Consider the following 21,868-nt stretch of genomic DNA (forward strand, 5'->3'; position numbering starts at 1 on the left):
CACTTTTGTGGTTAAGGGTGTATACAAAACCAAATCTACTATAGTCATCGACTATGGTCAGGAAGTATCTTTTTTTGTATTTAATTGAAGGTTTTAATGGGCCTACTACATCCATATGAATTAGTTGAAAGGTTGATTGTGTGGTGCGGGTGGCTTTTTTGGGTTTTGGTTTGTTTTTAATTTTGGAAGAATTGCATACAGAGCATTCTAAGTAATTTTTACAGTTCTTTATTTTTAAATCTTCGGAACACTCTAACATTTTTCGTATGACTGGAAAGCTCGCGTGTCCTAGCTTTCTGTGGAGTAAGTGACTACAATTATCGTGAATAGGTTTTCCATTGTTTAAATTTTCAGACATATTAGTATCAGTGTTTGATGCATTCTTATCATTATTTTCATCATGGCTATCTGAATTTGGTTTTTTGTTTCTTAATTGATAGTTTGCATAGACTAGTTCGTTATCTTGTGGCAGTAGGTATGTTAGTCCATCATTTGTAAATAGTTTACCTATGTTTCTGTTGTTCTTAGTCATGAATACCTTTCCACCTCTGAAAGTGGTTTCTATTGCATTGTCTATGCTTAACTTTAGGGTTGCCAATATGTTATTTGGAATTTCGGGCACAAATAGTACCCCCTCTATTTTTCCTATACCTTTTATATGCGTGTCTCCTATTCCTCTCACTAGGACTCTATTTTGGTTTGCTACTTTAATATAATATTTCTTTTCAGTGAAGTTACTTAATATTTCTCTATTATGAGTTGTATGGCATGTGGCTCCTGAATCTATGAGCCAGGTGTTAAGTGAATCAGATATCAAAGTGTTATTATTTCTTATTCCATATAGTGATCCTTTCTTATTTTCTCTAGGGTTATTTCTGTATGTTTGTCTTTCTCTAGAGTGTGGTGATTCTCTTCTCTTATACCTGTAATCTGGGGAGGTTCTGTCTAAAAAGTGTATTCTTCTATCCTTGTGTTTATATGAGTCACTGTATCCTATATTCTTGGGACAGTCTCTACTCTGATGTCTTTCAGATCCACATGTGAGACATTCATGTGGGTATCTGTCTCTGGCCCTGAAATCAGTCCTTCTTTGATTTCTACCTTCTCTTTGTTGTGTATATCGCTCTCTTCTAAGTCTATCTTCAGTAATAAGCTTATTGGTAAGGTTTTCTAAAGTAATTTGCTCTATACTTAGGTTATCTATTAGTGTAATGTAGTTATCCCAGCTGTGATCTAGTGAGTTAATTATAATGCTTTTCATGGTGTTGTCAGAAATGGTTTCTCCCCTTTGAATAAGGTCTGCTCTTACAGCGTTTAAATTCAAGATATGCTCACTCATGGATGTATCATGTTTTAGTTTGGCAGAATAGAATTCCCTAGAGATTTTTGTGGTAGTGGCTACATTTTTGCTATAGAACAGTCTGAATAATTTTTGATATACTTCAAATACAGTTAAATTATGCTCTATACTGGGGAGTATACTTGGGGAAATAGAAACAATTAACATATAGTATGCTTTGTGGTGGAGGCAGTCTATTTCATAGGTCCAAGGCTTATTTGGTGGGTTATCAATAAAAAATAAAACATTTTCTTTCATATATACAATCTGTAAACACTGATCCCATTCCATTAAGTTGCTTCCATCTAATTTCAATTTTATAAAGTCTGGAGGTATTGTCCCTGAGTGTAGTGAGGTGTTATTCATGTTTAGTAGCTGTCCATGATTTAAGACCTTAGCATACTCACAATAAGGCCTGGGTATGGTAGATGTATGTCTGTATTTACTTATCTCTATGTTGCGCTGACTTGTATTTATGTTTCCTTCTTCTTTCTTTGCAGGCTCGTTCTGGGCATGCTCAGTCCTCATTTTTCTCCAGCAGTCGATGAGGGAGGTTCCTGTGTCTGCAGCTCCTGGGGTGAAGTCCCAGACGGCCTTCTGTTGCTCTGCTTTGTTTCCGGAGGGCCTCTGGTGACTGAAGAATGCCTGGGGTGCTGCTCTGCTCATCGGGGAGTCTTCTCTGAGGTCGTCAGTAAGTGGAGCTTGAGGCGGGCCGCCATTGCCAATGGAGCCGGGTTGTTCAGGGAGCTGCTCTTCAGTAGGTAAGTATGATTGCCAGCTTGTCTTTCTTCGGGTGGCTAGGCCTTTCTTTAGACAGTCTATTTCTTTTTGGCCTTTGGTAGATGGTAGTTTAGAATTTTCTATTTCATTTTCTGGTTGTTTGTTTGGTATTGTTAGTTTAGTCCCGAGTGCTGCAGTTAGCACCTGTATAGCATTGTCTATTTCTACTTCAGTAGGTTGAGCTTTGTTTTGTTTAAATAATTGTTTTTTATTTGTTTTTGGACTCGGGTAATCATCTTCTTGGTAGGTTTTGTTTTTTATTTCGTAGTTTGAGGTTTGGAATTCTTTTAGTAATTGGTCAGGCATTTTAGAGGTATTAGGTGAGTAAGATGGCTGCCATGAAAAAGGCGGGAAGCTGTCGCCATCTTTGGTGTCATTTTTGAAGTCAGGGGTTGAATTTCTTACCTTGCAGTTTTCTTGTTTGTTATTTTCGTTATCTGCTGCTGTTCCGTGGTCGTTTATTATGCTGCGGATTTTCACAAGCAGATTTGATTCAGCTGTAGTTGTTTCTATTAATTCTAGTATTTTTCTTTTTACCTCATCTTCTTTGTTTGGTGTTAGTTGAGCTGCCATTCTTTTCGTTATGTATCTGGTGGCAGGTCTTCTTTTGTCGTTATGTGAGTCTTGCATCTTTATGTTCGGTTGGGCCTACCAAACCATCCTCTTGCTACCAATTTGTTGCTAGTTTGGTTATCCTGGTTAGGCCCATATATAAGAGACTGTAGGCTTTCTTGTAATAGTAATATTTATTTATTTTCTTTCTCAGGAACACAATTAGACAAGCACTAATCTGGGAGGAGCAAGAACTTATATACAGAGAAGGCGGGGCTAATGGTAAGTACTAACCAATGGTAAGTGACACAATGACATCACACAATGACATATAAACAAGCACACATATTTACAGATATCAGGTTAGGTATTTTCATCTGTAACATACATATTATACCTTTGTTTTGTGAACTGCACTGCCTTGCAATAAACTTCTGGCAAGATGGCTTCCCATATAAATTAAAATAGACAAATTTTGTTAGTATAGTTAATCCTTTAATTCTCAGTAAACAGACTATGGTTCTATATATGCTTTTCTGGAAATAGAGTAAGTGAAATTCATTTCTGAGTAAGCAAGTAGAGGAACTTCCTGTTCAACTGCTGCCCTTACTTACTTCTGCATAGTCATGCATGGTGAAAGGTGTAGGTAACAGAGGTCCTGGTTTAGTTTGGTAGTCTTTTTTTAACTTCTACCCTCTTGAACTTTACCTACATCAGATCTTCAAAGTCATTCCCAGAATTAGGCTATAAAACATTCTCTATACCTGATGTAAACCTAAGGAAGTAAACTTAATGAATTCATCATCTGCATTTCTTGTTTGGCTGGACTTATATAAAGACTATTCCTTTAGGGCAGAGCATGTGTTGAGGGAGGGAGTAAAATGTTTGTGTGATGCTATGCAATTCACAGAGACAAGTCATCTTTTGACAGGTATGTCCTTTTTATTGTAATTCAACTTCCACCCAGTGAACACCCAAGTGAATTGACTGCAGGGTGTGCTGTAAATCCCACAAATGGCAGATTTACTACAGTAATAATTATTTATGTAGTGGATTTCCTACATGTTCCAAACACTTCCTATTAGGAACCTGCTACAGATTTAGTCAAATCCTCCATCAAACTCAACCATTTTGGAGCCCATTCTATGATTCCATAAGTTGAACAAAATCCTTACAAATTTCTTGAATTAAGAATCTAATAGTACTTTATGAGCAATTTTCCACTTTCAGCAAAAAGGCACTCTTTATAGGTGCAAATTTCATGTTTTGCTTTTTGAGAATTAGATGAAAAGGGAGAAGAGTCATCTTGATGGCTAGCAGGTCTAGCAGATCTAATCAGGCTCAAGGTTCTTCAATGTCAGTTAATTTTGAATCAGTTATAGAAGTATAATTTAGTTCTGTCTCAAGACAGCTCCCCACACACACTAATTTTACTTTAAAACCAGAATACGAAGGAGCTTTGTACTATGATTTCTGTCTATATCCCTCTATAGGGAAGGTGGCATTCCCACAGATAGAGACACATTTCATCCTATTCTGTTAATAAATTGAAGTAAGTTCTTATGCCTAGGCAAATGGGAATGTAAATCTACACAGAACCAGGCCTTAATCAGGTAAATTCTGTTCAATTCAAGGGCAAATGGCTATTTCCTGAAACATTAAATCAACTCCAGACAAAAACTTGGGGTTGAAAGATATCTGCATATGTTTCGACAAATCTTTAGCAACTCCATAGTATGGGCAGTATTTTTATCCCATAAACCAAGAGGGATACACCTCTCAAAACTGTGCCCCATTATTCTATCTCCTTTCCTGCCTGTTAGGACAAGAAAGACAATAATTCTGCTGAGGAAGAAAGAAAAAAATATTTCTCTCTTTTTCCTATTTCTTAAAGGAATAGCCACTGCTTGGACAATTTGATAACTTTGTCCATTGTTAATGGAATCTGAACTGATGATCTTCAATGACTAGAATATCTCTGTGTTTGAATGAAGCAGACCACATTAAAATGCTATTTGAAGAACCAATTGTCTTTATTTATTTATTTATTTATTTATTGGTTCGATTTATATGCTGCCCTTCTCTGTAGTAAATAAAGCCCCCCTCATTTGTGATCTTGTTCAGGAGGGGGGAGCGGACCTGGCAGGTATTACGGAAACCTGGTTGGGCCAAGAGGGGGGGGTCCCTCTCATTGAAATGTGCCCACCAGGTTTCCGCGCATTCCATCGGCCGAGGTTGCAGGGTAGGGGCGGGGGGGTAGCGGTTATTATTAACGAAGATCTGAGACCGAGGGAGGCCACTGTTCCTCAGACGGCCGGCTGTGAATCCCTCCTTGTGAAATGGGGTCACGGGGTTCATATGGGTTTGCTGATCATGTACCTGGCTCCCTGCCGTGTGGCAGCAGCCCTGCCCGAGCTACTCGGCGTCATCGCCGCGGTGGCGGTTGAGACCCCTAGACTTATGGTCATGGGGGATTTCAACTTGCCGTCCGTGGGTGAGGCATCTGAGGTGGCTCGGGAGTTCATGGCTTCCATGACAGCCATGGACCTGACCCAGTTAATTCATGGCCCTACCCACACGGGGGGAAACACGCTGGATCTGGTTTTTGTCTCTGGACAGTGGTTGAGTGATCTTGAGATAGGGGATATAGTTACCGAGCCCTTGTCATGGTCAGATCACTCTTTCCTTCGTCTTGACCTCCGAACTGCTGCACCCCGCCGCAGGGGTAAGATGGTTCCGCCCCAGGCGCCTGATGGAACCTGATAGGTTCCAGATGGAGCTTGGGCCATTTCCTGAGGCTCTGGCACACGCCTCGGCTGGAGACCTAGTGGCTGCCTGGGATAGGGCGGCCGCTGGACCTCTGGACCGGGTCGTGCCTTTGCGGCCTCTGACCCGGCGCCAATCTCATTTGGCTCCTTGGTTTACTGAGGAGCTAAGGGAGTTGAAGCGCCGGAAAAGACGTCTAGAGAGTAGTTGGAGGGCCAGTCTTTCAGAATCGGACCAGACACTGGTAAGATCTCATATTAGGAATTACCTAGTGGCGATAAAAGCAGCAAAATGTAGCTATTTTGCTGCTCTTATTGCGTCATCAGATAACCGCCCGGCCGCCCTGTTTAGGGTGACCCGCTCCCTGCTCCATCAGGAAGCGCGGGAGGACCCCTTGGAGGGTAGAGCCGAGGATTTTGTTCAGTATCTGCATGACAAAATCACTCAGATCCGGGAAGATTTGGACTCCGACTGGGTAGTCTCAAGGGAAGGGACTGGGGCAGGTCTTGAGAATGTTATCTGGGATGAGTTTGATCCTGTGACCCCTGAGGACGTGGACAGGATTCTGGGTAGACTGAATGCGACCACTTGTTTATTGGACCCCTACCCCTCCTGGTTAGTGCTGGCTTCCCGGGAGGTGACGCGAGGCTGGCTCCAGGGGATTATAAATGCTTCATTGGGTGAGGGTGACTTCCCCGCCGCCTTGAAAGAGGGGGTGGTGAGGCCTCTCCTCAAGAAGCCTTCCCTGGACCCAGCAGTGTTGGCTAATTATTGTCCGGTCTCCAACCTTCGTTTTGTGGCGAAGGTTGTTGAGAGTGTGGTTGCGCGACAGCTCCCCCAGTACCTGGATGAAACGACGTATCTGGATCCGTTCCAGTCGGGCTTCAGGCCTGGGTTCAGCACGGAAACGGCATTGGTCACATTGGTTGATGATCTCTGGAGGGCTCGGGACAGGGGCTGCTCCTCTGTCCTGGTCCTATTAGATCTCTCAGCGGCTTTTGATACCATCGACCATGGTATCATGCTGCACTGGCTGGAAGAGTTAGGGGTGGGGGGCACTGTTCTACGGTGGTTCTCCTCCTTTCTCTCTGACTGGTTGCAGTCTGTGTTGGCAGGGGGGCAGAGATCGTCCCCGAGGCCCCTCATATGTGGGGTGCCACAAGGGTCGGTCCTCTCGCTCCTTCTGTTCAACATTTATGTAAAGCCGCTGGGCGAGATCATCCGTGGTTTCGGGGTGAAGTTCCATCAGTACACTGATGATACTCAGTTGTACATCTCCACCCCAGACCACCCCAACGATGCCCTTGAAGTGATGTCCCGGTGTCTGGAGGCCGTGCGGATCTGGATGGGGAGGAACAGGCTCAGGCTCAACCCATCCAAGACTGAGTGGCTGTGGTTTCTGACGTCCCGATATAGTCAGTTGACGCCATCGCTGACTATTGGGGGCGAATCGCTGGCCCCCACGGAGAGGGCTCGCAACTTGGGTGTCCTCCTGGATTCACGGCTGTCTTTAGAAGAGCACCTGACGGCCGTGACCGGGAGGATTTTTCATCAGGTTCGCCTGATCCGCCAGTTGCGTCCCTTTCTGGATCGGGACTCCCTACACACAGTCACTCATGCCCTCATCACCTCCCGCCTGGATTATTGTAATGCTCTCTACATGGGGTTCCCCTTGAGGAGCACGCGGAGGCTCCAACTGGCGCAGAGTGCGGCCACGCAGGTGGTTATGGGAGCAACATGGCACTCCCGTGTAACACCTCTCCTGCGCGAGCTGCACTGGCTCCCGGTGGTCCTCCGTGTGTGCTTCAAGGTTTTGGTTACAACCTTTAAAGCGCTCCATGGTTTAGGACCTGGTTATTTACGGGACCGCCTACTACCACAAATAGCCTCATAGGTACGCTCTCATAGAGAGGGTCTCCTCCGGGTGCCGTCAGCCAAGCAGTGTCGACTGGCGTCCCCCAGGGGGAGGGCCTTCTCTGTGGGGGCACCCACTATCTGGAACGAGCTCCCCCCGGAGATACGGAGGATCCCGGATCTGCGCACCTTCTGCCGTGCTCTTAAGACCCTCTTATTCCAGCAAGCCGGCCTGGCCTAATTTTTCTCCCCTTTTTTAAATTTTAAATTGAAATTTTAATTGGTTTTAAATTCATTGGGATTTTAATTGTCGTGGGCCAATATTATTTAATTTGGTTTTAAATTGTTTTAACTTTTGTATTTCTGTATTTTATCTTGTGCCTGTTCACTGCCCTGAGTCCTTCGGGAGTAGGACGGTATACAAATTTAATAAAACTAAACTAAACTAAACTAAACTTCTCCGGAGACTCAGGGCAGCTTACAATGCGTTAAGCAATGGCCTTCATACTTTTGAATATACCTGCTTAGTAGGGCTTTCGGCCCCCCCTGAGCGGTGTTCTTTTTTATACAAAGTCAGCTTATTGCCCCCACAATCCGGGTCCTCATTTTACTTACCTCGGAAGGATGGAAGGCTGAGTCAACCTTGAGCCTGGTGAGATTTGAACTTGCAGTAATTGCAGGCAGCTGGCAGCTAAGTGCTACTTTAACAGCACTTTAGTCCGCTGTGCCACCAAGGCTCTTCAGTTATTTCTGCCTGTCTGGTACATTGATTGCACCAATGGAACAATCAGGCAGAGTGGGTATGCTCCAGCTACCATCACTTATGAGTTATCAACTTGTGGGACCCAGAAGGTGTGCCTTCTCAGTCACAGCACCTGTCCTCTGGAAAGGTGCCCCCCCCCCGAGATTCTCCCAGGCTTTGGCCCAGAGTGAAGGTCAACCCTCTGATGGGTGGATTTTCACTGTTTTTTCTGGGACCATTCATGATTCTTTCTTCTATTTTGTATTTTCTTTAATACCTAATTATAAACTGCCCAGAGCTTGGAGTTGGGCATGAATGGGTGAATAAATTAAATAATGCTTCAGTTATCCAAAAAAACAACATATACCAAGGGAATTTGGCACATTGAATGCAATTCAACTTATTTCTGAATAAACATTACACAGGTTTTGTAAGCCTTCACACTGCCCTTCCCAGACTTCTCAATTTTTAGTAAGGAATAAGAACTAAAGTTGCCTGTGTGAACATTTAAAAATAGGAATTCGAGTTGTTCTTTTGCCTTTATAATAAATTATCCCATACCTTTTAGGGTGGAGTGCATATTTTCTTTACATTAATTACAATGAGAGGTTTCCTTATACACGTCACTGATGTTTGAGAATAAAGCTTCCCCTGTGGAAACAAAATGAAACATTTCCTAAACATGCTTCTCTTTCCCTATTTCAAGTGAGTTGCACGTGCCTGGGATTTCTTCACTTCTGATTAAGTCATTACTCAGGACATTAATAAAGGTAATTTAGCGATTCAAGTGTTTTTCAAATTTAATATACAAAAGTTTCATTAACTTCTGCGGTTGAAACAGCTGCTTTAAATGTGTCTACCAAAAGAAGTCTGACTTCCTCATGAACCACAGTATTGCACAGTGCCCACCAGCGGTGGGTTTCTACTAGTTCACCCTAGTTCGGGCGAACCAGTAGTGGTGGTGGCAGGAGGCTCTGCCCACCCACCTGGACATCATCATGGAAGGTTCTGAAGTGCCGCATGTGAGCGAAGCGAGCGCGCGTGCGTATGCTCACAGTTCCAAACCAGTAGTGAAAGTAAGTGGAATCCACTACTGGTGCCCACCACCTTTCAACCAATTGCCAAGGATGCTCCTGATTGTAGGAAAGTTAAGCATAATCTAGAAAGCCTGTACAAGTTTCATCATATATTTATTTATTTTTTTCACGGGTATGTATGTGTGTATAGTTAATATTTTGGGTTTCTTCCCGTGTAATTGTGAATATATCCCTAAAAGGGTAGAAGCGACGTTTCGGCAGAATCCCATCTGCCATCATCAGGCTACCAGCACCAGATTTGAAATACCAACATCAGTTAGTGCAAAATGACTGCTGACATAAGCCTGATGATGGCAGATGGGATTCTGCCGAAACGTCGCTTCTACCCTTTTAGGGATATATCCACAATTACACGGGAAGAAACCCGAAATATTAACTACACACACACACACACACACACACACACACACACACACACACACACACACACACATATATATATATATATATATATATGTAGGTCTTTGGTTATTCGGGTTTTCTCCCACGTAAAATTCGAAGTGTCTTGGTGACGTTTCGACAAAGTCTCATTCGTCATCTTCAGGCTGGTGTATTCGGCTTCGTGCTTCTAGGAGCAATGTGTGATCACAGCTGTTTCTTCCTTTTAACTACCAGTGGGGGTGTGAACTGATTGGGCGGGAGCTTGGCTGTGTTCTGATTGGGTGGAGGTGTGTTCTGATTGGTTGGGGGGTTGGCTGTGCTCTGATTGGCTGGGGGTGTGTTCTGTTTAGGTGGGGGCTTGGTTGTGCTCGGGATAGTCTGAGTGGTAGGGGGATTTGAGCTGGTGAGCTGCGTTGCTGTTGTTTGGCTTCGTGTTCATCGTCATGCCACATCTCATAGTGGGTGTCAGTTTGCTTCATGTATGGATTGGAGGGGTTTAAAGTGGCTAATGATGCAGCTGAGGTCTGGCTTCTGGTTTGTGGTCATGCCTCATCGGTGTGGGTTTGCTTTTTGCGTGGATGTGTGGTGGTGACATCCTGTGTGGTTTTTGTGAGTGTGGGTCTGGTGTCATTCTTTGTGTTAGGGACTCGTTTGTCAATGAGGGCGGGTTTCCAAATGGCTGGTAGGCAGGAGGTATCATCTCATTTATTCATGCTGTGTGGGCGTTTTTCTATCTTGATGGCTTCTCTGATTATTCTGTTGTTAAAGTGTTCAGTTTTGGCGATAGTTCTGGTCTTTTTAAAGTCAATATCATGTCCTGTGGCTTTAAGGTGTTGGACCAGGGAAGAAGTTGGTTCCTCTTTTCTGACTGAGTTTTTGTGTTCTTCAATGCGTGCACTTATTCTTCTGTTGGTTTGTCCGATGTATGTGGTGGGGCAGGCAGTGCATGGGATTTCATATACTCCTTGATTTTCTAACTCAATTTTGTCTTTGGGGTTTCTTAGGATGGTGGATATTTTTCAGTTTGTGCAGAACACTATCTTGATGTTGTGTTTGTGGACGATCTTGCTGATTCTGTCTGTGGTGCCTTTTATGTATGGGAGGAGGGCTTTGCCGTTTTCTTGTTCTCTGTCTTGAGTTTTAGTGGGGGTTTCTTTTTGGATTAGGTTGGTAATCTTATTTCTTTGGAATCCGTTGGATGTTAGTACATTAGTGAGAGTGTGTAGTTCGGGTTTTAGGTGTTGTTCATCAGCTAAGCGTTTTGTTCTGGAGATGAGTGTCTTGGCTATGGAGTTGATCTGTGCTGGGTGGTGGTGTGAGAGTGCGTGCAGATAGCGGTTTGTGTGTGTTTTCTTCTGGTAGATGGTGTGTCCTAGGGAGCCATAGGATTTCTTGTAGACTAAGACATCCAGGAAGGGAAGACAGAATCCCCCTACAACTCAGACTAACCCAAGCACAACCAAGCCCCCACCTAAACAGAACACACCCCCAGCCAATCAGAGCACAGCCAAACCCCCAACCAATCAGAACACACCTCCACCCAATCAGAACACAGCCAAGCTCCCACCCAATCAGTTCACACCCCTACTGGTAGTTAAAAGGAAGAAACAGCTGCGATCACACATTGCTCCTAGAAGCACGAAGCCGAAAACACCAGCCTGAAGATGACGAATGAGACTTCGTCGAAACGTCGCCAAGACACTTTAAATTTTACGCGGGAGAAAACCCGAATAACCAAAGACCTACATACAAACACCCACGAAAAGCTCCGAAAACAAGCTCTCTACCTTGTCATCATCTTACCTTGTCGAAAGGTTGCCTAACCTTAAAGTGTTGGTTAGGATTTCAGCCAGAGTTTTTGAAAGACCTTAAAAAGGTTTTTGTTTGGGAATTTAGAGGATTCTGAGCTGTGATCTTAGCCAGGATTTTAAACATTTTAACTAACAAACTTATAATGACGCGGGAAAACACCCGAGATTTTAACTTGTTTTTTTCACACTTCTTCCCACTTCAGGACTCCATAGTCTCATCCCAAATCTCCCTCTTTAACGTTTCCTTCCTTCCATTCTCAATCACTCTCTCATGCCTTTCCTACAGTCAGCTCTAAGTTCTTTTATTAATGCAGAGGGCTGAGGCATCTCAAGAAAAAAATGTGGGTAAGTGGAGAAAAACAAAAACACAAGAGGCAGGAGCTATGGTCAGATGGCATACATTTATGTGGTTAACTATGATTCTCCCAAGTTACTTAAGTTTCCCTGTTCACATAGCATCCTGAATTAGCCAGAGGTAAGTTTATGCAATTACTAAAATATAATTAGTTAGCTAATGATTCAAAGTACTGAATAAACTCAGACTGTAAAAGTGCTGTGGGAATGAATGAAAATGAATAAAAATGAACAGTAGATATGGTTGAATAAGATAGGTATATTTCAGGACAAATTTGACTTGGTGGGGGGAAAATGGTTACAAAGACATGGGCTTCTGTTTGAGAACCATAATTCACATTCAGAGCAAATTCTATTTCTTTTCTTATTTCTGTTTGTGTTTTAGTGTATGAAATACATGGCTTTGTAGTATGGTTACCCCTTTTTTCTCTAGTAAGAATTCTTGTTTTTAGAAAAGGTAGTTTGAAATTTTAGCCCATATTTCATTTAAAACAAGAGTTGAATTTGCCGCAACTACTACAAGCACATAGCCCTGTTGACAAATAAGTAGGCAGCCCTAAGTTGTGTCAGGAATCAGGCAGTACAGCTTGCAATCACCTATTTCTAGCCGCCTACGTGTGTAGATCTCAGGCCTTTCCTGGCAAACAAGTCCTTTTGCTTGATTAAGCTGAGTCCACCATTGCTAAAGCAGGTGGATCTGGCTGCTGATAATATTATCTTTAGGTAAATGACCTTGATTGCCAACCTATTGCTATGTTGTTAAGGCTCAGCATTTTAGTCATCAGGTAGTTAATCGTTTGTTTTTAAAGGGAGAACTGTTCCTTATTACTTTTCACCGGGAAACATGAAACAGTTCACGAGTGTTCAACCTTATCTTGAAATGCTATCTGATTTCAGTCTGAATTTTGAAAAAAAAGCAAGGAAAATTGATTGTTTTCCTTTTTAAGGAAATATCTTTATTTCTGCAATGCTATGTACTTTTTTAAAAAAAAAAAAATTATAAGCAGCCACACTATATCACACAGATTAAGTTAAACTTTTGAGATCCTATGGGTTTGCAATCAAGGTCATTTTGAGGATTTGAGGATTCTTTTTTTTTAATGTCTTCGACTTTTCTAATGGCTTACACCTCGTCTAAAAATCAAAGAGGACTTGCATGTCTGTATCTTGACATTGTGTTGATATTATCATACATCTAGCAGAGTCAGATGGGTAAAATGGTTGCTGCCCCAGACTTTTTCTTTGCTTTTTTCATGTGAAAAAAATTTCATTTCTTAATAAATCTAATTGTATTTCAAATATAATGTATGTCAATTGCATTCATTGATAGTTTGAACAAAACCATCTTATACATTCAAGACAACTCTATTATGAGCATTTTTCTTTTAATGGGTCATTCTGCTACTTATGTGCTTGGTATTATTTCAGCCTTCTGCTAGAAAATTGCAAATAAACTGTAAATCTGGATGAAAGAATAAAATGTAGAATATTCCTTGGAAACTGAGTGATGCTACATTTACCTAACATGGTGAGTTCTTTCTCTTTATAAACAGAATTTGAGGTTCTTGATAGAAGTTTTTGATAGAAGTTTAACAGTCAGTAAGGATATATATTACTCTGGAGTAGTATTTAGCCAAACATCCATTTCAGTTGAATGATTGGAAAAGAAGTCAACTAGATTACAGAAGAAGATTTTTCTTCTGGGTTACTACCACATTGGTATTTAATGCTACACAGTATGCTTAATCCAGAAAATGACTGAAATAGTCTTGACAACCATGTTGTGTGTGCTTTAAGAACCAGATATGCTGGAATACATGTATTTTATCTGCTTGAAATGTTCAGGGAATTAAGGAAATTAACACTGTCTAATAATTCTGATGTACAGTAATTCTGGTGTAAATCAGTATTTAGAAGTGCATTGGAAAGTGAAATGTTGTGCATTTCAACCAAGTATTCTTCTTCATAAAATCCCTTCAGTGTCTCTTTTTATTGAATATATTAGTGATGGTTAACCTTTTTGGTGCTGAGTGCCCAAAGCGTGCGCATGCGCATGCACATGCGAATGCACGCATGCATGCCCGAACCCCCCAAAATGCAATGCAAGTGCCTCCGTGCATGCTCCCTGCCCCTGTGCATGCAAGCGTGCCCCGACCCCCTGCGCATACACCCCAGCCCCTGCATAGGAGCCCTGGCCCCCTGTGCCCCGTTTGGGGCCTGGAAAGCCTCCTGCAGCCCCCTGAATGCACCCCACCCCCCTGTGCATGTGCGACAGAGGCCCAAAGACAAACTGGCCAGTGGGAGGTGCACGCGCATGTGCAGTGGAGCTGGGCTGGGGTGACGGCTGGCATGCCCACAGAGAGTGTCTATTGTTTGATCTCTTTTCTGATCAGTACAGGTAGTCCTTGACTTATGAGCACAATTGGGCCCAAAATTTTTGTTGCTAAGTGAGGCATTTGGTAAGTGAATTTTGCCCCATTTTACAACTTTTCTTGCCACATGAATCACTGCAGATGTTAAGTGAATCACTGTAGCTGTTAGTGACATGGATGTTAATTGAATCTAGCTTTTCCATTGACTTTGCTTGTCAGAAGGTTGCAAAAGGGGGTCACATTGGACACTGCAACTATCATAAATATGAATCAGTTGTCAAAAGTCTGAACTTTGATCACATGACCATGGGGATGCTGCAACGGTTGTAAGTGTGAAAAACAGTCATAAGTCACTTTTTTCAGTGCCATTGTAACTTCGAATGGTCACTAAATGAACTGTTGTAAGTTGAGCACTATCTGTATCTCCATTTTGTGGTATTGCATGAATAAGTCTCTTTATTTTGGCCTTTCCTGAATCTGCTACAAATCAATACATATAAATGTCTTCATTTTTCAGAAATTTAAGAATGGGGAAAAATCCCTTCCCTATCTACTTACCATGCATACCAGAACATATGTGCTACAGATTGTACAATGTAGGCTTCATAACTCAATTGTTTGAATAAATAGACTCTGGTCTGGTAACAGCATTTTTTTCCAGTACTTAAAGAGAATAGGAATCTTTTAGCCACCTCCTGTATTTTCTAATTGAGAGAGAACCCACCAGCCTTCACAACTGAATTTTACCTTCGCTAATGATCAGCTTCTTCAGAATCCAGTGGGAGTGAAATAGCCAATGTTATAACCACCAAGCTTAGAGGATACTGTATTTGAATCCCAAACCAAGACAGCATTTTCTATTTACCTCACATCAAAAGACTGAGAGACACAGCTGGGGCCAGCCATATCATTAGACCGGGTAGTGACTGCAGTTAATTAATTAATGTTCTGCAAGACATTCAGGGACCAGATGCAGGACCTAGTGAGTCTATTATCCAAAGATGCATTGAACCACTGTTTCTACCATCAGCTTTGAAATGAGCTTTAATTGCCTCTTTGGATCACTTCTGTCCATGGTTTAGGAAAACACAATCACTCAACCTCTGCTTTGAGCTGGAAATTATCTAGGGACCTTTTAATGTTCAGTATTTGTTACATGAGGCTCTTTCCTCTGCCTAACAAATAACCTTGCACTGTTTTTTCTCCAAATTCACAATTTTCCCTGTGCATTACAAAGTTAATATGAATGAATATTCATATGCTAATCTAAAGAACCACAAATTTATTGTTAAGTGTAATAAGAAAAACCATAATGAGAAACAAAGGCAGCTCTAAAGTACTCAGGCAAATGGTCTGTGGCTGACCACAGTTATGCTTCTGTGTTGCTTGAAATAACTTGTCCAGTCATGCTTATATATTTTTTTATGAGTGCAAAAACTGAAATATAGTGAAAATACCTAAGGCAGGGACTGCATTCATCAAACACTTTATTGGTCTCACATTAACCTTTACCAAAATATTAATATAAAATCCAAAGAACAGAATCTTTCTTAGTATACATTGAAATTAGCTATTTTTCAGAAATATAGACCACAGAGCACCCCAGGTTCCATTGTAATTGGCAGTCTGGTCACAGAGAACAATTCAGAGCCATTCAAGATTAATATCATTAATAGACAACATACACACCTTTATAGAATACTTTATTGGCCAAGTGTGATAGGACACGTAAGGAATTTGTCTCCGGCACATAAGCTCTCAGTGTACATACAAACAATAAAGTAATATAATCATAAGATACCAATAGGAGAAGGTAGTAGAAAAAATGAGAATGATAATACAAGTAATGCCTGAGCTATGACAGTTCACTTAGTAACTGTTCAAAGTTATGACCTAGCCCTCGCCAATACTTATGACCCAGTCCTGAAGTTACAAATGTTGCAGCACCACTGCCGTGGTCACACTTACAGAAGATGGTAGACGCACTGCAGCATTCGCCCTGCCTATCTCCACCCGCTGGCTGGGTCTCTACAACCATTGGGCCTGTGGAGACTCACTTACCTTGTGACAATCTAGTGAACCATCAGTTCCTTTGCCTGCTTCAGTACATTTGCAGAAAACAGAGGCCTAAAGTGTGAGAGATTGCACAAAGTCAATAGCATGAAATCTCACGCTACTGATCTCGCACTACAGTACTTAAGGCCCCTCTCTGTTCTCTGTGATCCGAGGGCTGTCTGAGATCCACAGAAAAAGGCTTTGGGTCGTCTTAAATAGGTGGCCTGTTCCATTGCTAGACTCTCATGGAATTCCCCACCCTGAGATACCTCATGGGTACTTAATGACCCAGGCATTCGATTAGCAAATGTGTGGGCGAAAGCAGGGAATGATCATGGTCAAGTTATGTGATTCACTACTACGAATCCTTGAGTTACTAATATAATTGGCAGCAGTGGTGGGTTTCAAAAATTTATACTACCGGTTTTGTGGGTGTGGGCATGTGGCATGGCATGGCTTGGTGGGCATGGCAGGGGAAGGATAGTATAAAATCTCCATTCTCACCCCACTCCAGGGGAAGGATACTAAAATCCCCATTTCCTCCCAATCAGCTGGGACTTGGGAGGCAGAGAATAGATGGGGGCAGGGCCAGTCAGAATTTTTACTACTGGTTCTCCGAACTACTCAAAATTTCCGCTACCGGTTCTCCAGAACTGGTCAGAACCTGCTGAAACCCACCTCTGGTTTGCAGGCTCCATTACATTCATAACTTGAGGACTACTTGTAGTAATACAGCCATACTACATTGGTAAATATCCTTAGACATAAGACATAAGAATATGTGTGTGTGTGTGTATTTCAGTTTGTGAAATATGTGTGTGTGTGTGTGTGTGTGTGTACATGCGCACACACACATATAAACATACGTATACATATATTATTTATTTATTTATTAGTGGTGTGGTAGGAAAGATCTACAGTATAGACCAAGTTAAAAAACAGTCAGCTATTGGTCAGATTAGGTTAGAGGCACAAGATTAATAATGATTGATTGGCATTCTTTGGAAATTGGGCTGGTCACAGCAAGAAGAACTGATGGCAAGTGGACCAAGGCAGTCATAGAATGGATCTGTAAGGATCGCTTCTCCTTCCAACTTAAGAAAATACGAACTCTTGAAATGCAGTTGTTCAAAAGGATTCTTTTATTAAGCAGAAGTGACAGCCATCCAGCTAAAGCACAATCTGAATGCCCTTAGGCAAAGCAGTAGGATTAAAGTGGTAGAGACTCCTCCCTTTAAGTCAGAATGCAGATTTTAGCCAATACACAAGTGTGAAGATGTTTTCTTTACTATTTCCTTTGAGAACCCAAACAAATATGCATTCCCACCACTACCCTTTAAAGTGAGACAACCCACATGGCTATCATATAAATTCCTGCAGGTAAAGGAAATCTTAGGCCTCCTTGATGCCAGGATATAGGTTGTAAAATATCTGATGACACAGGCCATGCTAGTAAATTGAATCCAAGTCCCCCCTTCCTCCACTTGAATGGCAGTATCACTTTTAGGGATCTGACAGGATCCCACTTGATAAAAAGCATCCACAAAAGAGACCTAAAACAAGATGGATTGATGACATCCACAAGTATCTCTGGCGGGCCCGGGATGGAGGCTGTTCCTCCATCCTGGTCCTACTTGAGCTATCAGCAGCTTTCAATACCATCGACTATGGTATCTTACTGCAACGACTTGGGGGGTTGGGGGTAGGAGGCACTGTTTTACAGTGGTTCTTCTCCTACCTCTCAGGTCGTTCATAGTTTGTATGGGCAGGGGGGGCAGAGGTCCACCCCGAGGCCCCTAACCTGTGGGGTGCCTCAGGGGTCAGTTCTCTCTCCCCTACTCTTTAACATCTATACGAAGCCGCTGGGTGAGATCATTCATGGTTTCAGGGTATCATCAATATATCTCCACCCCGGGCCAAACCGGGGATGCCCTTTCCGTGATGTCCCGCTGCCTGGAGGCAGTACGGGCCTGGATGGGTAGGAACAGGCTAAGACTCAACCCCTCCAAGACTGAGTGGCTATGGATGCCGATGTCTCGTGTTCTAGAAGTCCCATCACTTTCGATGGTGGGGAAGTGCTTCCTCCCATCGAGAGGCACGCAACTTAGGTGTCCTTCTGGATTCCCAGCTGTCTTTGGAAGACCACCTTACGGCCATGACCAGGGGGGCTTTTGCCCAGGTTCACCTGGTGCGCCAGTTGCACCCTTTCCTAGACCAAGATGCCCTTCGCATGGTCACTCATGCCCTGGTTACTTCTCGCTTGGATTACTGCAACTCCCTCTACATGAGGCTGCCCTTGAGGTGCACCCGGAGGCTCCAGCTGGTCCAGAATGTGGCCGCGTGGGTGGTTACGGGAGCTCCCTGTTACTCTTGTGTAACACCTCTCCTACGCAAGCTACACTGGTTACCAGTGGTTCTCCGGATCCACTTCAAGGTGCTGGTACTTACTTTTAAAGCCCTACATGGCTTAGGTTCAGGGTATCTGCAGGACATCTCTTACCCACCTCCCACCATCCTGTCTGCTCACACGGGGCTGCCCTCCTCAGGTACCGTCGGCCAGACAATGTTGGCTGGCGACGTCCAGGGGTAGAGCATTCTCTGTAGGCGCTCCTGTCCTCTGGAATGAGTTACCCACCGAGCTTCAGATGGCACCTGATCTCCGTTCCTTCCGTCAGGACCTAAAGACTTGGCTGTTTCAACAAATGGGTTGATCCTGATCCTTCGGTTTTATTATTTTATTGTCGTTGTTTTAACTGGGTTTTAATTATGTTACTTTTTATTATTGTATGTTTTAACCTGTGTTCGCCGCCCTGAGTCCTTAGGGAGAAGGGCGGCATATAAATTTTTGGAAATAAATAAATAAATAAAATATTGCAGGCCCAATTGGCAAAAGAAAGCTTAGGACTGTACGGGTTGGAAACATGAGAAAGAGGCCTTAATCCTGCAGTGGATAGACAATGGCAATGATGATGATGATGATTTCAGTTTGTATAGATGCCCACCTTATATTTGTGACTCACATAAAGAACCAAACAACACAATAAACAAAATACCAAAATCAATAAAAAATATATTTTAAAAGCAATTTAAAATTTCACTAAAAAACAATATTTAAACCACTTCAGTATCCCAACTTGCTGCTTTCCACTTTTTTTCCACATGAAAAGACATTTATCTAATGAAAACTTCAAAACTGGTCTGAAAAGAAATATATACTGGATCGCCTCATCAGAGACCTCCTTTTTTATTGTTTAACTGAATGCCTGCCTAGCACTTCATGAAGATATGCTTTATAACCACCAGTATACTCATTTTACACATTTATGTGGATATTCTGATTTACTAATTTATTTTAACAGATTTGGTGGGGTGGTTAATTGTTTTGTGAGTTTTTCCTTCAACTATCTTTAGCATTAAATGAAAAGGCAGAATATATTAAATAAAATAAACAATTTCCCTAAACGTTTCTTTATGCCATTTTTAAAAAATCATTAATTTTTATATTTTAAGTAAAAATGCATTAATTACATTTTCACAAGGATCTGAGAATCTGAACACATGCAATTGTATGCATATTTTATATTTAGATTGCAAAAGGAATATCACATTAAAACATTTCCAAACACCTCATGACTTAAATTTAAAGAGATTCTTTAATAATTTAATTTTGTAATTAGTGTGAATGTCTCCTTAGAGCATGCTTTACCTAAAATGTACTGATATCGTGACTTAATTCCTTGTAATTTATAATTCTGGGATTCATTGATAAATTGGAATTGTATCAGTAAGAACCAGGCGTGCAGATGAATTTGGGCTTACATGATAAGTAGGGCAGCTCCACAACTGAAACAAACAAACTACAGGTTTAAAACACATCCATCTACTTTATATGATTAGCCAATGGTATTTGCTAGAATATGCATAAATGTGCATTTAAATGGGGAAATACACCCTGATTTTTAATTAACCAACCCTTTATAGTGCATGTTTAAATGCATTTGGAATACTACTGACTTCTATTTTTCCAGACCTGTAAATATACCAGTGAGCATATTTGTATTTTTCGAGATTTGGAATTTGCAGAGTATGCCAGTCAGTCATTATTTATCTTGCTGCCTCCATGCTAAGCTGACCAATAGCAGACTGTCTTTTAACTTGGTCTAAAGATCTTGCACACCACCAAAAACAAAACAAAAACCCAACAATAGTACATCTCTCGCCAAAGATCTATGCATTTGTCTACATCTATTTGACATTTAGCAAAGGAAAAGAATCTTTCTGAGATGCTCAGAGGTGGTGGCAGGAATCTCGGCTGTAAAAATGTCTAGAACATGGCAGTTTCATAGTGGTGTAACAGTGAATATATACATTTAAGCTTTTCTGTGTGGCTGCAATCATAATGGCATGGTGCATTCATAAATCTGCATTGAAAAGCCTTTTTGATTAGAGTAATGTAGCGGGAAAATAAAGGAAAATGAAATTCAAAAATGCAAATATGTAAAAGTTGCTATGACAGCTCCATGAACAAGATAAAAACATCTGAGATGGAGCGGAGAGCATTGGTTACAAATGCCATTTGCCCTGGTTTCAGATAGAAATGTTACATTTCAGAGACAAAGTGGATTTACCTTTGCAGGCAATATGATCAGTTGAAGAAACAAAGATTAGAAAACAGATACCTCTGCCACTGTCCAACAGATCAGTAGATGTGGCACCAGGTGACAATAATTCAGATTCTAAATTCCAATTCTGGAACCCACAATTCCAAGCTGCAAGATGTGATCTCACTATTTGAGGTATCAGAATACTCTAAAAACATGGTACTATCATGTCACTGAGCCATGTGTTCCTTCAGGAGCATATGCATTGAAAACCACCACTCAATTTCCATGAGTCATGCATCTGACACATGTAAAATGGTGGAGCTTTGATTGCTTACCTACCACTCAGTGGTGAAATCCAATTTTTTTTACTACTGATTCTGTGGGCATGGCTTGGTGGGCGTGGTGTGGCTTGGTGGGCGTGGCAGGGGAAGGATACTGCAAAATCTCCATTCCCACCCCACTCCAGGGGAAGGATATTCCCATCCCACTTTGGGGCCAGCCAGAAGTAGTATTTGCCTGTTCCCTGAAGTACTCAAAATTTCCGCTCCCGATTTTCCGAACTGCTCAAAATTTCTGCTTCCGGTTCTCCAGAACCTGTCAGAACCTGCTGGATTTCACCCCTGTTACCGCTGCTATCTTTATTGGGTTTTTTTAATCAAGCCCTTAAGTGTTCCTTTTATCTTCTAAAGCAGGAGAAAAGAATTTTGTTATCAATTCACCTTCATACAAAACATGCAAATTCTGAATTTAAAACTGATGATAATTATGGTATCAAGGATACATAGTTAAGTTCTCAAAATGCACACATGTAAAATTATGCTTTTGTAAATTACTTTATTTTAAAACACAATCATTTTTAAAATGTGTTCTTGCTAAAAGCCAAAAAATATTTTAGGTTTTCCTTTTTCCCCTTTTGTAAACAGAGAAAGTCTTCCCAAATAATGGACCTTTGTAGATTTATATGCCATTGCTCATAGGAAAGTGTTTTATAAACTGAAAAATGAAGTTGGTTTCCTGAGTCATCACTAAGTAAGGACGAATTGGCCTGGCAGGCGGCCAAATATACTTTAGAAATACCCAAGGCTGAGTCAATAACTGTCTTGAGGAAATCACAGATCTAGCACCATTGGATGTTGCTGATCTGCCATAGTGTGTCATGCT

General features: G+C 41.8%; 1 long non-coding RNA gene across 1 annotated transcript in view; it reads right to left on the minus strand.

Moving 5' to 3' along the window:
• Positions 1–20,826, minus strand: part of LOC117655772 (uncharacterized) — a 58,341-nt gene extending 37,515 nt beyond the window's left edge. The window contains exons 1-3 of the long non-coding RNA XR_015734474.1: positions 20,732–20,826; positions 16,110–16,175; positions 8,595–8,684 (exon numbers count right to left, since the gene is read on the minus strand). This is a non-coding gene — a long non-coding RNA (uncharacterized LOC117655772). The remainder of the gene's footprint in view (positions 1–8,594; positions 8,685–16,109; positions 16,176–20,731) is intronic.
• Positions 20,827–21,868: the final 1,042 nt, after the last annotated feature.

This window comes from Pantherophis guttatus, chromosome 5 (assembly GCF_059756535.1).
Source record: "Pantherophis guttatus breed Tessera chromosome 5, ASM5975653v1, whole genome shotgun sequence".
NCBI lineage: Eukaryota > Metazoa > Chordata > Lepidosauria > Squamata > Colubridae > Pantherophis > Pantherophis guttatus.